Raw genomic sequence first — 15,178 nt, 5'->3', positions numbered from 1 at the left:
CTAAATGACTTTCTTGGAAATGATATAAGCTTCTCAGCAGACGAGTATTATTATTTAAAAGATGGACATGACAATGTGCATGTATGTTAAGAGAATTATGCAATTAAACAGCCCTTTTAAAGACAGAGCCAGGTCATAATCCAGCCTTCCTGACTCCCAGTCCCCTGTTGATACCTGCTGGACCATTTTCTTTCTCATCCTTCGTAACAAATAATTTAGCTGTTTGTCAATATTGCACAGCAGCGTTTTCCAAAATTTGCAGATAAAATTCTGTCCTGCATCTCCGGGAGATGCGATATAAATGTCGTAGGCCTGGGGGCACTCTCCTTCTTGCACGCATCAGTGGCGTGTACTGGACTTTTCAAAGGTATTGCAGCTTAAACCCAACGACCACAACACAACCGAGAGCCACCCCTGCTCCTGGTGTTTTTCATCTCCTCGCCGGTCCCCTTCCTAGCGTTCCCCTACGGCAGTATTGGCACAAGTGTCCAGGTTTCGCTATGGTCTTCAGCAGTGCTTTAATCAAAGGACTGTTTGCTGCTGCCAATTTTGTGGATCTCTTTTGTTGTGCTGTCAAGACCGTATTTGGCATAAAGGGACTGAAACGAGGTGAAGGATCTTGCTGTCACCTACTTTTGAATGCTGAGTTTTCTCCTTTTGCATATTTGTAGGTCATACATAAAGTATAATCAATAGGTCAAAAAAACATGAAGTGAGTAAGCCATTTTTTAAATATTACCCTTTGAAATGTTCTCTCTCCTGCAGTTAAAGCAATGTTAGCTAAACATAAGTACCTAGACGCAGAACGGTGAGAGTGGGCTCCTTTTTGAGCCTTTGGATGTATACTTCCCAGTGAGTTCATACAACCCACTTATGGTGAACTAATGGGATAGAGCTTGTCGTGGCCAACCTCCTCACCTACCACACTGCCCCTGCCTTCTGATGGTCATGCCGCCATAATTATAGAACAGGAAATTCAAAAAAAGGGAACTGTGATACTTCAATCGGCATAATATGATTTTTGGTAGGGGACAAATACACTGTTGATGTAGGTGACTTATTACAAATACTCACATTGCATATTCTTGACCCAAATGGCACAATTGCAGATTCTGACTGAAATGTACTAATGCATGTTTCTGGCCCATCACCACAGTTTACAATTGCTAAAAACATCCATGCACTGCACAGATGGTAGAGATCAGTTAGTCCAAAAGAGTCACAAAGGAACAAGTTTTAATAATAATTTGGGGGGTTTTTTTGTTTGCATGTTCCAACAGTCTTTTAAGGTGACTATGACAAACAGAAATTAAGAGGGCCGTCAATCTTTGTGCGGAAGGTAACAGTGCTGTAGTCAGGACAGCTGTCAATTTTTTTTAGATCCAGTTGTGCCTGAACTTCAACACAACTTTTTTCAGGATAACATCCTGCCTGGGTCTCACCCCTACACAGCACCTCCTCAGAGCCAGCACAGACCTGGGCAATGTCAGGTAGGAGATGACTTCTGTTTCTCTGAGAGGGGTGGAAATACGTACTGAACGTGGTGTGCCTCGTGTAACAGGGTAAGGTTGTCTTTTCCTTGGAACTCTGGTTCCCTCCTACTTGCACTTCTAATGGTCTGGGCTATGCTTTGACCTGGACATCTGGCAAAGGCGCCGATACTCAGGCTAGCAGGGTCAAACCCAGGCATCTGTCAGGTCTGACTTTAGGGTTGTTTCTGGAGCTGGAAGAATGCAGAATAGTAATGACTCTGGCACAAATTTTCCTTTATAAAGGACAACAGAGGTAATAATCAGAACAATAATGCAAAACTCACTCAAACTTTCAGGAATTTACAAGTAAGTACTGGTAAATACTCAAGTACCAGTTGGTGGGATTGCAAGTGCAAGCCCTTTTTTAATCCAAACAAAGCAAAGGACAAACACCAAGAGACCATGAGAAAAGTGGTTACACTGATATAAAAAAGTGCAGCTGAAGGAAGAAGTGGTTGCTGAATGTTAGCAAATACAAACAGTGCGGTAAGGAAGATCTATAAAAATAAGTACAAACAAGCCAAAGGATAAGTGGGGGAATAAGACTTTACTCTCAAATTGTAGATTACTCCTTACTAACATTAGGAGGTACTTCCAGTATCTTCTTATTGAATTGTAACCAGAGGAGAGGCTGTTTGAAAAACACTGAAAAACACTGCGTGCATGTTTATACTGCTTTTACGAAGTCCTTTTCCTCAGCAGTTATCTCTCCATCTGTTTCCACTTCAGCTTTATAGTTATATTTGACTCACGGCAGGTCAAAGAGAAGGGGGGCTTTCTGGCTGTTGACAGGCAGTGTCTGTAATGCTCTAAGGGGTCACCTCTGCGGGTACCTTCCCTCCGTGCCTGACGGGGATGGGGCAGAAGCATGGCTTATCCTCATCCTACCTACCATCTCCTTCGGGGCCGAGAAGCCAACTCCTGTCTTTGACCAGCCCACTCTATCAATGCCCATTGCCTCCTGCCAGCTTTTCCAACCCATGCTCTGTCTCATGCTGTCCCCAGCACTCAGGAGAAGCTCTCTGTAAACATCTGCAGAGCTGCCTCGTAATCTTTCTTCAGTCCCCCCTCAAAACTCTGCTTTTGCCACGTTGCCTCCATGAGTTTGCATGAAGCCTACTAGATTGACAAGTATTTGTTTCACCACTTCCTTAGGCTTGTTCTCTCTGCTTTTCTGCCTGTCTGCTGCAACTTTTCCTAACTTTAAACCGTAAGTTTCTGGCGGCCAGGACTATCTTCTCATGTGCTATTTAAACAAGGTCTCAGATAAAGACTGCCATTCCTGACATGGACACCTCTTGGCTCTCCAATGCAATACAAATCAGCTGCGGCAGTTGTTAATATATTAAATTCAGTTTTTGCTGGATTTAGATCTTCCCCAAGAAACATCTTTACGATCAGGACCAAAGTCTTAGCAAGGGCTACGGAGGTCCAGAGGGAAGAGATGACCCATGGTTTGATGTACTTGTAACAGCCTGGGTGATGCAGGAGGCACATCTGTCTTGCACAGAACCCTGCTCATCACCTTCATACCCAGCTTCAGGATTAATGAATTTAGTGGCAAACCCATGTCATGCATCCTTGTGGGCAGGCCATCAACTGAGAAGCAGCAGCTAAGGACTAGACCTAAATGGCATTTAAGCTCCTAACTCATACTTAAGTGACCAGTATAGCCCAATTCCAGTAGGAAGGGAGGCTCCCAGATTTGAGTTATTTTTAAAAAACTGGTACCCCCTGGTCACTCAGGCATAGTACAGTCAGACAGTAATGTAAGGATTTGTATCACTTGAATTAATGGATGATATACAGCTTTCCTAAAAGACCAAGAAACTTCATAGTGACATTACAGCCCTTGTGCTAGACGGGTACAGCTCCCCTGCTTCTCAGGGCTGCATTAGAAGATGCCTCTGGAAGAAACCAAAACATTGGCTGTGGTTACCTCACCAGTTCTTCTGCAACCCGGCTTTGCATTCGGAAAAGCATTTGAGTCATAAAAGTCAATAGTTACAGAAACTCTGGTGCTTTGCGGGAAGGAGACAACAGTGAAACAGAACCGTGGGTGAGGGTGGGTGGGAGGTAGAAGCAGGATACGATCACTGGGGAACGGACTCTCCGAGCCCTCACTAAGCACTGTGCAGGTTTTGGTGGATGGACCGTGTTTCTGTCAACACCACAGGCTCTAATCTTATTGTCCACCCTGCTTATCAGATCCTGCACGCTAATACAATATAACTGTCCTTAGATCAAACACACACAGATGAGAGACTTTGCTGAAAAGAAAAAGGTCCAGCTGGGGCAGTTTCCTTCTGAGTTATGGCAGTGGTGGTGAACAGCTTCAGACATTTTTAATAAGAAAAGTTGTGAATCTCTACCCTAGCAATCCATCTACGAACAAGGACATAACCGGTCCGTGAAACTACTCATTTAAAATATATCAGCCATATTTATTGACCTGCCTGATCAGGTCACTGGGAACCGCTCGAGAGGCACCGTGCCCACTGCTGCGGCTCTCAGCAGCACCCACAGCCCAGTCCTGCCCAGCACCAAGCTGGGGGGTCAGACTTCCCGGGTAAAAACAAAGATGTTCCAGGTTACCAGATCCCTTGCAGAGTTAATATCCTTTCCTTTTATGTGCACAAACTCACCACTGAAACCTGACCCTTACTAGTACCTGAGGGGCTTGGTGTTAAGCAAATAGAACTAAGACAGTACCTGAGACTGCCTGGTCCCTGCTAATATTTTTCTGGATTGGGTTAAACTTTGTGAGTGTATCAGCTGCTTTCCCTTCAGCATGAATACAAAAAAGCCACCAGCTCCTCTGGAACAGGGGGGACCTGCACTCCTACCGAAGTCACAGTGGAGCTGGAGTGGGAATATTCGCCCAAGGGGATGCCGATGCAAGATGAGAGCGCAGGAGAGAACCCCAGTTGTGCCTCGGTGTGCCTGCAGGGAACACAGCAAGAAAGATCACAGAAATCCTGGAAAGACGGGAAAGGCACGAAGACCACAGGAAACACCCTGGATCCTTAAAAACAGCTGAGTAAGCAAGGTTTACTGACGCTCAGTCTCAGGGTGGTGGGTGCACTAATACCCTCACTGGCTCTGCCCAGCCTCAGCAGGGACCAAACCTCTACCCATGGGCCCCTTTAGACCTCCACCTGAGCGGTGATGTTGGGGTGCCGGTCCCCAGCCATGGACCCTCTTGATCCTGGCCTGCGGACTGACTTTCCGGCTTGACCTTGGACCCACCTCGCCACCACGGAGGTGTCCAAAGATCTGGACTCTTGGTTGAACCCAGCTGTCCCCAGCTGCCCTGCTCCCTGCCTGGGGTGAAGTCCTGCCCTGTCCGTCCCCCCCTGGTGAACCCGAGCCCCCCCCAGCCTCCAGGGAGGTGCTGGCCCAGGCAGCATCCATGCAAATCCTGGCCAGAAGCATGGGACCACAATTCTCCTGCTTGATTGTCATCTGTGCTCAGGGACGCATTCCTGGGTGGGATCTTTGTAAAGAGGGATCTCTTGCATCTGCAGACGTCTGGTTTTGCCGGTAATTTTTTCCGACAGTACACAGGACCCTGAATTCTGCATAATTCAGAGTCCAGAAAACAATGCAGAGCACGTGGCTGTGGTTTCACCGAGGTGCCGTACGTCCATGCCGACAAGACCACGAGGTGCCTATTTTGATGGGAGCCCTTCTTCTTTGTCTCACAATGCCCTGGCTTTGTACAGGCTCTCTCCCCAAAGGGGTTTTCTCTTTTGCAATCCCATCCTCAGCTAGTAGCTTGGCATCCAAGCCTCGCCATCACACCAAACAGAACTACTAGGCAGCAGCACAGCAAAGCTTTGTTATCGGTCTGTCTTCACTGAAGAAACGGAGACCCCCAACTCTTTTGCCTAACGTGGCTAATAGCTGGTTAACAGCTCCTGACATAATGAAGTGGCTCCTGGTGCTCAGTATGACCTTACACAGTATGAAACACATGCAACCTCGAGGCTGGTCCCTCACTGCCCCTTCTCACAATTTGGTTAAATTAGCAAGAAGTCCTACCTCCTTTTCTTCACGTTTTCCTATAGAAGTCCATGACATTTTGCCAAACTTTGGTAATTTTTTCTATTACTTTGTAGAAAAAGGTAGGGTTTTTTTGACAAATCACTACCTCTTTTTCTTTTTTTCCAGTTGGAAATGACCTTTAGATTTTCACGTTCATTACAAACTCCCACAGTACTGAGGGTCTTCTCAGAGGGATTTGCTGATGCTGATAATTATAGGTGCCAATTGCATTGGTTCTTCGATGACTTCCCCTACTACTTTCTGTTTAGTAAATGAACTTTTTAAAAACCATGTGTTTTTAAAAGCCCCTTGGAGCTGTGAAAAAAGAGTGGGTCAGCAGTAAGAAGGAGCGGTGGAAATGACAATGCTTGTCTGTTGTATGGCCAGGTAATTCTCAGATACAAACCAGAAGATGTTAACAGCTGCCCCCACGATACTTGGAGCCAAAGACGTTGAAAAGAGGAGGGACAGGCAGGTTAGAGGGTAAAAGAGATGGTCAGAGCTGTTCAGACAATCCGTAACAGAAGAGCAAAAGGGGGATGTTACCACTTCATTGTGGCATTTAGAACATTTCATATCCCCTAACATGGTGGGTACAAGTGTGAGGGAGCCTGCTGGATGCTGAGCTGCTGCTGGGCAATTCTCGGTAATTATTTAGTGTGCAATGTGTTGGCTGAATTAAGGCATTTGGACAGAGATTGGTATGGTGCATTGTTTCAGAAGGCCTTTTAAAAAATTGGTTGAAAGATGTTGATACTAACTCCAGAGGAACTGGTTTCTGGAATTTTTGTCAGGGCAAATGGCCATAACTCTAAGTGGGAATTTTACTCACTGCCTTAGGCTGGGTTTTGAAAGGTATTTAGGTGCTGAAAGATAGAGTTAGACTTCCACTAAGACTTTCAGAAATATTGTCTGCTTCATAAAATCTTACTTGGCACATGTCTGATTTGTTTGGCACTTGAATATCTCGGAAATATGGCACTGTGCAGGCAATAAATACAGGAAAATAATGGGAGTTCAGGTTAAAAAACAGCAATGTTGTTTTTTACAGTATCGGGATTGGCATGCTGTTAAACTGTTATTACAACAAAGTCAGGATCTCTCACAAGGTGCATGGAACTAAAAAGTAGAAACAAAAGATGGCCACCTAAAAAAAAAGAAAACTAAGAAAATGCAGAAGGTCTAGTTTATAAAGCCCCCGTCACGCAGATTCAAATGATTTACTTTTGGCTTGTTTGTTTTTTGTTTTTTTTAAACCTTTTCTCTGGACAATTATTGGATGAATGTAGAATTGTAAATTGAGTATATAGATCTTTCTACACATTTGCAGGATGAGAGATCTGAAATAACATAACTGACATTCTTAAAACTGGTAAGGACAGTCACTTGTTCAGGAAGGTTAAGTGTATCCTGCAATGCTGAGCAAATCAAACTGCACAAAGAGAGGTGTCAGGAGATTGCAGTGTGTCCTAATCCTGAGCATGAGCCTCCAGTTTGGTTTGGTGTTATTTTTTTCCAAGGGTGAGAAATAGAATGGTTCTTGAATATGTAGATCAGTATAATTTAATTAGCTTTTATGACCAGGACTCCTCAGAGATAACCATAAAAGTCAATTAGACTGTATTAAAATGCAGCCATTTCCCTGAAGCTCCTGTGAAACAGCCCTTACTTATTCAGGAAAATGGTAAAAATCTAGATATCTAATCTAATAAAAAGAATACCCACGTAGAAAGAATGCTGTCATGGTTTTTAATATAACAGGTTTCCTTCTGCACTTTCCCAGTGCCTGAAATGCATTGTAACGTACAGGTCATACCTTGGGTTTATGCATTTATATGCTGTACTGGCCAGCCAGTATTACAGTATGATCTCGCAGTCCATTTAAAATTGGATTTGAAGAAGATGGTTAGCAAAGCGTAGTGCCTCAGGGCAAAAGCTGATTATCTGCAGGAATCAGGAGAGGACTGTGTCCCAGCTGTACTCCCCCTCCTAACTCCAGATGTTACACACACAGCTGGCTGAGCACACAGGAAGATGTGCAAATACCTCACCGTGCCGCCAGACGATCACGTCTTAATTGATGCCTTCTTTCCTCACCCTTGCCTCTCTGTATTGTAATCAGATCTTCATCTATGCTAGGTTTAAGAGCAGCGTTGAGGTGACACTTGGTGACCATCCAGCATCTACCTGCTTGGTCTGTCTCCACTTACCCTACCGCAAGCCCATGGCTAGTCCGTGCACGATGGCTCCCTGCCTCAAGCCGAGGTTGCCTCTTACTCCTATGGGCTTGGTCTCCAGCGCACGCTGAACTTCAGGTTGCTGCTGAAGCGAAAGCGTTTGAGGGCAGGAATCGCAATTACGTTTTTGGTCTCTCTAATGAACATTACAGGCGTATACGCCTGTATTACAGAATAGTCAACATTTGATTTTTAGGTTTGCTCTTTTTCCTCTGAACGACATGTTCTGGCTATTACAAAGAGCAAGTTCTACTTTGAATTGGCCTGATCAAGTACGCACTCTCTTAAATATTAGTAGGCCTATTAATGCCGGGAGTGGCAGGTAAGAATTACCCACGGCAGAGGTGGGGAGGGGGGAGCACCCTAAAGCTATCCTATCTTGTCCACCAGCAGTTTGGTCTTGAGAGAAGGAGTTGCAGAGCAGCTGGGCAGCTTCCCCACCACCGCCACACGCATCCGGCCCTGAATTCCAGCAGAGCCTTATTTATTTCAATTAGCTCATTAGACCTTTCAAGCCTCCACGCTTATCTCAAAAATAAATATTTGTTGTACAGCACGTCACACTGCCCGGTATTATGTTCTCTGCGTAAATAAAGTCCTTGCAAAACATACCACAAAGAGCCTGTTGTCAATTTATTGTGAGAATCTTCATTCTGGCTTTACTTGATTTTTATAGGATTAAAGTCTCAGAGTTGATGCTGCATTAGTGTGTCGTTTCTGTGGAAATTATTGCATTTCATAATAATGTACTCAAGTTCTAAAGGAGAGAGACAAGCGTGAAGCAAACAGAGCTCTTATCAAACTTGCGGCAGATAAGAACAAGCATTGTCTTGAAATCTCAAGTTCTATTCTTTTTTTATGGCATAAGGAGAAATATTTGAGAGTTAGCAACCGTGGCACTGAGGTGATGTCCCTTGCATCGACGTAGTTAATCTGTCAGCAGTTCCATCAGCAAACCTGTTTTTCAGACCTGTTAACTGCGGTCTGAAAATCAATTCCAGACTTAATCATGGACAAAGGGGTGTATTCCACCATTCTGCATGCTGGTGATACACATATATCATTGGGAGAATAGATTCCAAGGTCTCAGACCATGAGAAATTTTATGCTTACAATATTTATGACAGAATATCACCCTTGTGCTACAGAGTGCAGAAACCTAGACAGAATAGGTGATTCAAATGCAAAATAGTTTGATCCTCTGATGAAAATTCCTTGGCCTTTGGCCTTCTCGTACAATCCAAGGCATGTAAAAATTGTGCTGGAATTTGCCTCTCATCATATCTCATTGCTTAATTATTAAACATGTTTGATATGGTACAGTTGCTCTATAATAAAGTGTGTCATTACTTGAGCAAGCAAAATTCCTTGTGCTATTGTCTTCCTAGAGAGTCAATACCTGATAAGGGCCAGGGCTGCAGCTCTGGGCTGAAGCAGGGCCACGCGGCTCTGCAGCGTGAAATGACAGAAACTTGGGGCCACGCCGGCACTCGGAGAGCAACCAGGCGCTGCTTTTTCAACCCTTTATTTTTTTCTTCATGAAGGATCAAGCCTTGCACCCTTCTCTCCAGCTGGATGGACCGGGGGCAGAGGACAGGACTGTGACCCTTTGGCACTGGCAAACGCCAAAGCCTTTGGGGCAAGGAGGTGGAGATAAAACTGCCAGTGGTATCAGGTCAGGGCTCCAAAATTACAAAGGTTGCTACGCTTTTCAGTGCACAGGCGAGAGGCAGAAGGAAGAGCACAGTTTAGAGAACACACATACTGCAGCAGCAGGGAAAGGACACCCTTCCTCCTCTGCCCCTGCGAGACCAAACCCAGTTTCTCAGGATGGGTCTGAGAAAGGAGATCTGTCCGAGGCATATATGTGAAGCACTTCTGCACCTGTTGATCTTTAGGCTTTCCACTTAAATATAACCAAGGACCCCAAAACCAGCATTAGTGAGACAGACGATGACAAAAATTTTCATCTCTGTAACCTTCAATGCAAAGCACTGGGCTTAGCATCAGTGCAGCCCTCAGCGGACACAGTCTCCTTCAGTTTTACCATCACCACCGGCAGTGGGTGCCCCTACTTTTTTGTCCTCATTTTGAACGGTTCTGCCTGTTTTTCCAGATGGGGTTCGTGAGAAGCCACCCTTCCACTGATGCTCATTGGAATGGCACCAGCTCCCGGCCATGACTATCAGGCACAGTTCAGCGTCTTCACTTCGGCATTCCAAAACTGAGACGTGATACATCCAAGTTAATGGCTTTTCGCTACGTTGGCTTTATTACCATTTTCTGCGCAAGTGCGAAACAGTCCCTTGAGTTAGAAAGGGAGCAAAAGAGGTGTGAGGCTCAAATACTGATGAGATACATTTTCTCTGCCCACCACCTCGGTCCTGCTCCCAGGGTCCGACCCCCCTCGCGTGAACGCGCAGGCAGGGTTACCCCCAGTGGCTCTGAAGCAGCACAAGACGCCAGGAACACGTAGGAGCTCAGGTCCTTGCAGCATCTTTGCCGAGGTGCCTTCAGCTGCAGGGATAACGAACCCGCGGCCGCTCCGCTGCGATGCAAGGAAAGGCTTGACTCGGGGAGATGCTGAGTTCCCGGCCGCGTGACTGAGCTATTTATTAAATGGCAGGGTCTGCCTAAACAAAAAAATGGAGTTGGCTACAATTACAAAAAATTGTAGCAGGTCCTGGTCCCTGCTCCCCTCTCAGCCCCCCTCCGGGGCTGCTGTCGGCATCCCCGCTGCTTCAGCTCCCGCAGCGCGGGTATGGGTCTGTTCCCGACCACCGCTCTTGCAGGGGTGGCAAATTTTGGCAGAGGGCAAGGCAGAGAGCTGGAGGGGGCTTTTATGGTCGAGGCCTTTTTTGATGGGGGTAGGGTTTTTCCAAGGCAGTCAAAAACATTATAGGGGTCTTCTATGGTTTATATCTCGTCTCTAGTGCATGTCGTGCACAGCAATGCTATAGCTTTATAGACATATAATCTAGCTATATTTTCTAAAACAACAGACTGAGGGTCTTTAAATAAAAAAAATCCTAGAAGGTCATTTCTTTTGAAGCCAACTAACTCAGCACTTGCAAACCTAACTTTATAAAAAGAGCTTTATGCTGAACTGTGGGCCATCCCACCCCACAAAGCTTTTCAATGAATTGGAAATGATTTCTCTTTAATGTCTTGACCTCAGGGCTCAAAGGGGGATCTGGCAGCAGCCCCGTACAAAAGCCCCGGTGGGAAACATTTAACTTCCCGAGATGTTACTCCCACAGTGTACATGAAGAGGAATTGCTTCAGACAGCGCGAGGTGAGTTTTATGGATCACAAAACTCCACCAAAGTAGGGCTGAAACACAAATAAGTAAGTAAGTAAATGTGTCCCCTCTCTCCTTTATCATGCGCAAGCTGGAAGGTAGCGTGGACAAAAATAAAGGTCCTATAGAAAAATGCTGATGCGAAAGCCTAGTTGAGGAGGTCCTTTAATTTTATCGCAGAATCTCTTGTCCAAACAGCAGAGGTCTGCGTGAGGGCTGGCTGTGTTTGCTGTGTCCAGGAGCCCTCTGTTTGCAGGGGGAGGAGAGGCTCTAATCTTTATGGTGGGAGCACACACACCGCTGCCGTCCGCAGCCCAACACGCTCTCCTGCCTCCCCGTGCAAAGACGTTATCTCTTGGATCCATGTGTGACCTCTCAAGATATTCTGTCTTTACCACTTAGGCTTTCCCCATCCCTACCTCAGGAGGGAACCGGAAGTTTTCCCCACTGTGAATTAAATTAATGAGAAACGAATCTAGGGAAAATCGGCTATTCTTTGGCTGATTACCTTTTGTTATCCTACTAGCCGTGTTGGGGTTCAGCGTTACTGAAAGAATGAACAATAATCTAATTAATATGCTTACTGTAGTAGAATAGAATCTAAAGACGTATTCAGCTTGTCGCAGCATGCACTTTTAAATTTTTTACTCGGCAGTAACATTAAAACAGCCAGACTTTCAGCCCTGCAAACTGTGGATAATGAATTTCTTTCATCCCAAACAATTTACTCCCCTGTGTATTAAAACACTTAACCAGATCAGTTGTATTTGTACCAATGCGTGCTCTGACGTGCAAAGCAATGGAAAAAATGAGCAATCGGTGTGTAGTAATGATTATTTTCTTAGTAAACGTTTTTTTCTAAAAATGATAGAAATAAAGTCACATATTTCTCAGTCACAAGTGAGTGCTGTTTACACAACCAACATGAATAATGAAAACAAGTATATTCCCTCCTGCCCTTGCTCTCTTTGGATGCTCTCCAGCATTGACTGAAGTCAGGGAGAGCTGCGCTGTTGACTTCTCTGGAGCAAGATGGGATCTGCTGCCTGCAATCGGCATTCCCCTCAGACGAGCACAGCTCTGGAAACGCCGTGCCGATGGAAAAGTCCCACGGAGAAGGCAGAGCTCATCGCTCTCAGGGTTAGAAGGATCACCCGCCGGGCCTCAAAACAAGGTCAAAGTTGGGAGGGAGAGGAAAAGAGGTTTAAAATGAAGGTTTGCCTGCGCTTTTTTTTCTCTCATTCTAGCTTCTGAGGCATTTAGCTGTATTTGGTTGTATTTTTAGGCTCTGTTCCAGGAGCAGATTGAAGAACTAAGAACTTGGTGAAATGAAAGTTAGGATTTCTGCATGATCCCTTCACTTCAAAAACTAATGTTCTGAAAGAAATACCCCGCCCTGCAACACTTGTTAAAATACAGATTTTTGTAGAAAGGCAATTCTAAGCTAGCCACACAAATTAGGTCTCAAGAATATGATTCTCTACTTTTTAAAGCTGATACGACAGCGCAGGAATGCTGCAGTAAGGAGCCCATCCTTTCATCACGTGTGTTTTGGGGTTGATTTCCGTGTTATTTTAAAAACTTGCATGGGATTCGGCTTTTCAGTTACAAAAGCACGTGAACATTTTTCAAAGCAACTCCCAGCCATGCAGTTAATCGCTCCAGTAAAATGGAATTTAGGGGAAAGCTTTCTGAGCTGCAGAGAACCGAAAAGGAGTGGGGTTTGGCCTGCGGGGGTGGGATTCACCCCGAGCAAGGGGTGACGTGGACTTGAAACGAGCCCAGGTCGTCAGCCATCGATTGACTTCAGCGGCAGCTTTGCCTGAGCAAATAAGAGCTCGCGGGAACTTTTCATTTGTGCATCCGTAAGGGAAGAGATTTGGCTTTGGCCACCAGCCTCTTTGGTCTTTCTGGCTCTCTGGGGTGGTTCCTCTAGATTTCAAAGCGTATCAGCCGGGGCTGTTCATGCAGTTGTAAAAACAATGCGGATTAATGAGAGTCACTCCCTACTAGGTGACCCTGGAAAACCTGCTCTGCAGTCACGGAACGGCAAGAGTTTTTATTCCGTTTTTTGGCCGGAGAGAAATTAAATCGTTAGACTTTTTCCCGTCATCAGCACCCTCGTTGTGGAAACACAGCGGTCAATTTTTACTGCGGTTCAGCAAGGCTGTCCTCAGCGCTGCACATTTCCTGCTTGGCATCCACCTTCCTCGCTTTTAAAATTCATTATGGGTAATCTGCTGCGAAAGAGAATATCGAGCCTGTATGTCTCGACCACCCAGATCTATACACTCCTATTGTCAGATCTATTTACTTCTGCTATAATAAAAGCGCTGGAGAGCAGAGCACATGAGAAAGTGCTCCTAAGGAGAACACTGAATCTTAATCTTTGCCTTACACCCTCTTTAGCACCGTTTCTTCCAAAGCTGTGCACATATCTGTGCAGCTGTATATTTTCAGCGTACATCACTGCAAAATAAATTATTCAGGATTGTTAGATTACTTATAAATGACACCAATCAATTAACACCACAGCCGGCAGTCTTTCGGGCTTTTGTCAGAGGCCAGGATGGTAAAGCTCTCAACTCCACATTTCCCAGTATGAAGGATTATGGTAATGACAGCTTATTTTTATTGAATTTTTAATTGATGAGTAATATCTCTGGACTCGCTGTGCTAACATTAGGTCTAGGGAGAGCTAATCTCTTGAAGGAGAACATGATACAAGCAGAGCTGCCCTTCCCCAAACAAAAACCCCACTTGAATGTGGCACCGAGCAATCACGGGAGTTTGCGGCTCTCAGTTGTCGGAGTGTTTCACAAGCCTTTGCACTGGAGATTTGTGCCTTTTCCTCACTGCACAGGCCTTCGAGGACACCATGCATTAACATGCGCTTCACTGCTGTCCTGTAATAAGGTGAAAAAAGTAGGGTGGCTCCAGGTCGTGTGAAACAAAGCAAGCAGCAGCCTGTATTGATCCCCGGGCTGAAGACGCCACGGTTCTGTTTGCAGGCTGGAAAAACCTCAGGTCTCCCCCCTCTGCACCGCTGACATTTCCAGCATTTCTGCCGGCGTTACCAGCAAGGCCACCGGAGAGCAGGTTCTGCAACCCTCTCACAGAGGAACAAATCCTACCGCTGGCTACAAAGCCAAAGAGCCACGGAATTAAATATTTGTTTCCCTTTCTCGATTGAAGGACAAAACCTGGGGTCCCCTCCTTCTTCCAAAATACCCAGCCCCCAGGCAGATTGTACTGGTGCGTGCTCATGGTGTGCACAGGGTGAGTCACGCAGAGAGCTGCGCTTCAATACTGGCAAAGAATAACACAGCTGATCTGGTCTTTTCCATGTTGCTTTAAGGAGCGGTAAAGCTTCGTGATGATGGATAAACACTACTATCGTGCATTAAACATATGTGGTTTAAGGACAGAGAGTAGTCTGATACTAAGTTCTTCAATACAGATTGAACTTGTCATTGAACTGCTTAGGTGTTTTATATTTAAACCTTCCTTGTAGCCCCACAAACTAAAATCAGGCTGTTCAGAGTCCAGCTGAATTAACTTCATAATTCACCAAGAACAGTTTAAAAACATATGCATTGTATGCTGACACAGATTGATTCATTAAGGGCGGTGGTAGAGTCTGAATTGGAAGGTGCAGTGAAGACCATGATGAATTTTAATGTGGCCAGTGGCTACTGTTCAGCAGATATGAAATTGGAAATCAATGCTAGCTATTAAATACAAATGGATGCTACCTGTACATCTGAAGCAGTCTTCCATTCCCAATCTTTCAGCATGGCAGGGGAATGCTGGCATGAAGGAGGAAAGCTCAGCCTTGCAACGGTCTGCTGTGCCGCTGTCTGTACTTTCTGTTCATACCTGGGCTACATCTCACCCTCTGTGAAATGGGTCCACAGCAAATGCACCCAACTCCCCCCACGCTAGATGTGGTGCTAGAAGCTGTACTTTAAGTCTAAGCCTTGGTCTCTGTGCCTGGGAGTCGCGTGATTGCATCTGAACATAAACTCATACGTATTTCTAGATCTCACAGTCAGGAGGAA

General features: G+C 45.4%; 1 protein-coding gene across 1 annotated transcript in view; it reads left to right on the top strand.

Annotated features, from left to right (window-relative positions):
• Positions 1–15,178, top strand: part of MDM1 (Mdm1 nuclear protein) — a 77,068-nt gene that overhangs the window by 12,604 nt on the left and 49,286 nt on the right. The window contains 5 exon segments of the mRNA XM_049792231.1: positions 1,419–4,572; positions 9,933–10,060; positions 10,995–11,111; positions 12,101–12,291; positions 12,403–14,396. The gene's annotated coding sequence lies outside the window, so the exon portion shown is untranslated.

The sequence above is a fragment of the Accipiter gentilis genome, chromosome 34 (genome assembly GCF_929443795.1).
Source record: "Accipiter gentilis chromosome 34, bAccGen1.1, whole genome shotgun sequence".
Classification (NCBI taxonomy): Eukaryota; Metazoa; Chordata; class Aves; order Accipitriformes; family Accipitridae; genus Astur; species Astur gentilis.
This window is presented reverse-complemented; position numbering and strand designations above follow the sequence as displayed.